The following is a 6,000-nucleotide window of genomic DNA, read 5'->3' as shown; positions in this document are numbered from 1 at the left end:
ACTAAATTGGGGTCAGCTGTGTTATCTGAGGGTCATATTTTTTTGTACAAAGCAATGCTGTTTTGGTGATCTTTGTGCATGTAGGTGTTATCTGAGGGTCATCTGTGTTTTCTGAGGGTCATATTTTTGTACAAATTCATGCTGTTTGCTGATCTTTGTGAAGCAGAACTTTGTTTTATAACACATTTGTGCCTGTAGATGTTATCTGTGGGCCAGCGGTGTTATCTGCGGGTCAGCTGCTTGGAGGTGTTATGGTATATAATTATATCCTAGGATCTGCACGACTACATACAGCGTGTTATGTTCATTAAAATGTTTTATTGTCAGAACTAATTGGAAATAAAGAATACATTTTAAGCTAACCGCACTCACTTTACACAAACAGAAAAAAGGAAACACACTTTAAGTTAACTAACAGCATAATGCTGACAAATGCATCTTTGCGGAATCTGATAACGACACGATGAACAAAGGACTGCGTCTGAAAATCTTGATGTCACAAAACCTGATACGGTTCGATAACAGAAAATTGTATTCACAGTGTAGCAGATGTTCTCCTTGTGGATGCCTTATATACACAATATATATATATATATATATATATATATATATATATATATAATATGCCACAATGTTACAACACAAGCAAGTAAGAAGCCGTGTGTTTTATACGAATATAAATTTTATTTCTCACAATAAAACAGCATCTCAAATTTTAAGTTAGCTAACAGCATGATGCTGACAAATGCATCTTTGCGGTATCTGATAACGACACGATGAACATTAATTCTGCATTATTTTATCACATGATGAAAATAGCCATTTTATATTGAATTACTGCAGATCGCCGGCATGACTGAGTGTAATATTGCACTCAATACTGTGCAAAGGGTCTGAATACTTATGTCCGTGTGATATTTCAGTTTTTCTTTTTAATAAATTCGCAAAAATATCTACATTTCTGTTTTGTTCAGGCATGATGGCGTGCAGAGTGTACATTAATATATATATCTCAGAATGCAACTGAATAGTAATGCTAATTAGTCCATATAAATAGAAAATTATGTAGAAACCCAAAGTTTTGATAAGTGTATGAAAATACACCAATATTAACTATTTTCGCCCGCATTTTATATAAAATCTGCATAAAAAAATCTTCTTGGCTGCACCAAAACACGTAAGAAACAAATGTACAACTTTTAGCGCTGCCGCATCCGCAGATATTATTCCAGCGTTCTTTAATTCTACATTATTTTATCACACATTAATTTCACAACTTTTATATGATATTTATAACACATTCTCATTTATAAGGGGTTTATAACACAATATTGTAAAATCATTTATTGGTTCGCGGCCTTACTAATATCCTTTGAAAATAAATTCAGCATTATTATTCCATGCTGTGACATTTTTATTCTGCAGCAACCTGTTTAGTAAAAATTCAGCATTCTTTTTATATCTTTGGTTTATATTATATTAGCTTTTTGTCATAGGTCAGGGATTTTTTGCACTTTATTAATATGCGGTTATTAGTCATTTAGGACTTATGTTATCATGTTTTTGCACTTTATTAATATGCTGACCACATAGATCAGGCACGAACACACACACACAACACAGAACTCACACACAACAAACACACATAACATACAAAACACACACAACACATACAACACACACGACAAACATACACACACAACATACAGAACACATACAACACATGCGACACACACACACAAACAACACACACACAACAAATACACATGATTTTTTTTGCACTTTATTAATATGCGGGCCACATAGGTCAGTGATTTTTGCACTTCATAGGTCAGGGATTTTTTTGCACTTTATTAATATGCGGTTATTAGTCATTTAGGACTTATGTTATCATGTTTTTGCACTTTATTAATATGCTGACCACATAGGTCAGGGATTTTTTGCAGTTTATTAATATGCGGTTATTAGTCATTTAGGACTTATGTTATCATGTTTTTGCACTTTATTAATATGCTAACCACATAGGTCAGGGATTTTTGCACTTTATTAATATGCGGTCCACATAGGTCAGTGATTTTTCCACTTTATTAATATGCTGTACACATATAGTATTTTTGATATCCCAAAAGGGTGTGACACATTCCCATATATTATTCCAGCTTTCTTTAATTCTACATTATTTTAGCACATATTAATTTTACAGGGGCCTGTGATGTCTATAATTTGACTCCTTTTTATTCAAAGACATCTAACATATACAGACTTTTAATGTTTTTGTGTAAAATCGCGGGCAGACAGGCACGAACACACACACACACACACACACATAAACCCACACACACAACACATACAACACACACAAGAAATAGACATTTAGGACTTATTTATGATTAATATGCGATTATTAGTCATTTAGGACTTATGTTATCATGTTTTTGCACTTTATTAATATGCGGTTATTAGTCATTTAGGACTTATGTTATCATGTTTTTGCACTTTATTAATATGCTGACCACATAGGTCAGGGATTTTTTGTACTTTATTAATATGCGTGCCACAAACACTTCTGCACCCACGGGCGCTTCTCAGACAACCATGCATCCGGTACTCATCAGGCACTGTGAAATAATGCAAAAATACATCTGTGTGCGGCTGTCGGCATCAACATTTTGCTATTATAAGTTTATGGTTCTGTAAAGAACACGCAACACATACAGAACTCACACACACACACACAAATACACACAACACACAACACGCACATATTATGAAAAATGACAATCATTGTATGTGATTTAAAAGACTTTAGTTAGATTTATCAGGGGTGATTTAGTTTGAAAGCACGCAGCTCCTCGGTAATGTCTGGTGTTGGACATGCATTTAACAGTCTTTCATATGTATCGCAGAAAGATTTTAGTTCCATCTGTGCGAGTTTGCTTTGAGCGTACTGCGCAGACATGTCAGTAAACATTTTGACATGGTCAGCATCCCACGAAGGACGACCTGTGTAAGGTGTATGTACAGCAACTTTTTGCTTTCTACCTACACGGCGCCGGGATATGGCGCGTTTCTTTAGATGTAATACAGGGGCAAAAACGCTAGAAGAGCCTGCAAGAGCAGTATCTGCAGATTGCACAGTCTGGCACACAGGTATATTGAGGGGCTCTATGGGTGACCACATACCCTCGGAGAGCTGTTCAATTTCTCTGTTTTCAGGAGTAACTTGTGGTATGGCGTCTGTGCTATTGGCGGGCCGAGTTATGCGGGGCCTAGCGTTCTGCGCTGCACGTTTCTCTCTTGAAACGTTCGTATATTTCTGATGTGAAATCTTGGGGCTTGGATTCCCGGGTTGTTTTGGTGCCGCGTAGCATTCATCACGATCCACAACACAGATGGGCGAAAGAGATATTGTTCGCACCGCCGTATTAGCTCTTTGTGGTTGATTCTCTTCAGCGCCGTAATTACGCCGGTGCAAAACTCGTTGCTGAAGAGGCGACGTATCTAAAAGAAAAGATACAAGTGGCGGTTAGCCGCGAAACGGCGCAAAATTGGAAAAGCTAAACGGCGACGCATAGCTATGATCATGCGTAATATTTGAAAAGTTAATGGGGACAGGTACCCATGAAATCATTGTAACAATATTTACATAAACCTGTATAGAGCAGTCCAGATATATACTTACAAGTATGAAGCGGGAATTGTCCCACAACAGCTCCTGGTTTAACGGGCGGCGCGATGCTCAAACTCGCAGAGGCGGGAATATTCTCTTTTTCAAGCTGTATTTTCCGGGCAACTAGATTAGCTGGTGTAAGTAAAAATATAACGATTAGCGAACACAGAATTGATTTTCTACACAAAACTGCAGCGTTGAGACGGATATATATATATATATATATATATATTCAAAAATGAATTTTCTGACAGTTAGCTAGCAGCTGTAAGTAAATATGAGTATTACACAAAAGTGAGAATCGACTGTATTTCAAGTGAACAGATACCTTTTCTATTCTTGAAACACCGGCGTAACGAGCTGCCGCGTCTTTTAGGCGCATCGGGTTTCGCTGAAGTTGCAGGGTTCTTGACATCTATGATCTCCACGTCTGAACCCAGCGTATCGCGTGGTTCGGGAACACACCAGTTTTCAGGCATATAGTCAGATGTCTCCGTGTCAGTATCTGTATGAGAAATTGCGCGTAGTTCGTGTTTACATACAAAGGATTAAAGCAACTGATATAGTATAATATAGTTTTACGGTATAAACATATTTGCGGTGTAAATTAATATAGCAAGACTTATGCCGCTATATATTAATAATTCAGTATTATATTGGTGGCTACCGCTATTATTTGTTTTATTAATTTAATCATATATTTATTATGACATAATTTGTGTAATACAATAGTTAATAGATGCTATAGTTTTATGCCATAAACAGTATATATTAACATAGATAATATATATATATATATATATTTAGCTTTCTTACATGTGATACATGAACGATAAATATCTTTGTACCGTGTTACAATGACATTTTTCCCTATCTAAAAGCAAAAAGGTGCTCCTAATTACCCATGATGAGGTGAAGAGCAGGCCCATTATCGGCTAGCGGCTCCACGGCTTCAATGCGCTCATAATTCTGCGTTATGAAATTATTGCGCCAATCGGGCGACATACACGGCTCTTAAATAAGAAAGAATGCATGAATATATAATTAATATAATTTACTTATAATATAATGACACAATCAGAATGAGTCAATACTCTGTACATTATACGCGTATAATACCTAATTGTGTGCTTGCAAGAAGGGGGCTGCATTGCTCGCGAGGGTATTGGGCTTCCATCTTAAATAAATAGGGGATAAGTTTTATCTATAACTGCTCCGCCAATAAATACAGTTTAAAACTACGTTACAAAAATATGCGTTACAGGCATTGATAATATTAGACCGCAAATAAAACAGTAAACACTTACTTTTCAGAGAGTAGCGCAACTGTTCAGAGAGAAATTACCACCCACCGTGAACACACCTACAGGAAAACCGCATTATACGGCACCCGTGACTAATTGCTAGCACATGTCAGATAACAATGGTGGTTATGGCCCAGCCATAAGCCTTTCTATATTAATTATGTCCCACAAATATGGCTTATTCAGTAAAAACTATATTATACATCGCTACTAAATATGCAGTTAGCTTCCAGTATAACACTAACTTATTAAACAAATAACATCCTTAATTATGGTTTAGAGATGCATAGTTAAATATAATTAAGCATTTGCGAATAATAAGACAAGTGTATTATATACTTACATTTAGAATAGTCCTTCTTTTAGCCTTGTCTGGCTTCTGGTGGATGTCTGTTGTACTGTAGTGGGACAGTCAGCTGTATTTATCCTGAGTGTCAGAAAGCAGCTCAGCTGTTAACACCCAGAAACACACCCAGTTACGCCACATCACACGCCTTCTGTTAACACCCAGAACACAGTCATACATGCAATTAATGCATGTATTAACTCAGTATTATACGCGTATAATGTACAGAGTATTGACTCATTCTGATTGTGTCATTATATTATAAGTAAATTATATTAATTATATATTCATGCATTCTTTCTTATTTAAGAGCCGTGTATGTCGCCCGATTGGCGCAATAATTTCATAACGCAGAATTATGAGCGCATTGAAGCCGTGGAGCCGCTAGCCGATAATGGCCCTGCTCTTCACCTCATCATGGGTAATTAGGAGCACCTTTTTGCTTTTAGATAGGGAAAAATGTCATTGTAACACGGTACAAAGATATTTATCGTTCATGTATCACATGTAAGAAAGCTAAATATATATATATATATATATATATATATATATATATATATATATATATATATATATATTATCTATGTTAATATATACTGTTTATGGCATAAAACTATAGCATCTATTAACTATTGTATTACACAAATTATGTCATAATAAATATATGATTAAATTAATAA

The 6,000-nt window shown here is 35.8% G+C and overlaps 1 long non-coding RNA gene across 1 annotated transcript; it reads right to left on the bottom strand.

Annotated features, from left to right (window-relative positions):
• Window positions 1–3,090: 3,090 nt before the first annotated feature.
• LOC138657923 (uncharacterized) lies at window positions 3,091–4,136 on the bottom strand. Its single transcript, XR_011317256.1, has 3 exons — window positions 3,999–4,136; window positions 3,683–3,802; window positions 3,091–3,501 (listed from the first exon to the last, which is right to left on the bottom strand). It is a non-coding gene; the product is annotated as an uncharacterized lncRNA (long non-coding RNA).
• Window positions 4,137–6,000: the final 1,864 nt, after the last annotated feature.

This window comes from Ranitomeya imitator, chromosome 1 (assembly GCF_032444005.1).
Source record: "Ranitomeya imitator isolate aRanImi1 chromosome 1, aRanImi1.pri, whole genome shotgun sequence".
Taxonomy (NCBI): domain Eukaryota; kingdom Metazoa; phylum Chordata; class Amphibia; order Anura; family Dendrobatidae; genus Ranitomeya; species Ranitomeya imitator.
Note: the sequence above shows the minus strand (reverse complement) of the source record. Positions and strands in the feature narration are given on the sequence as shown.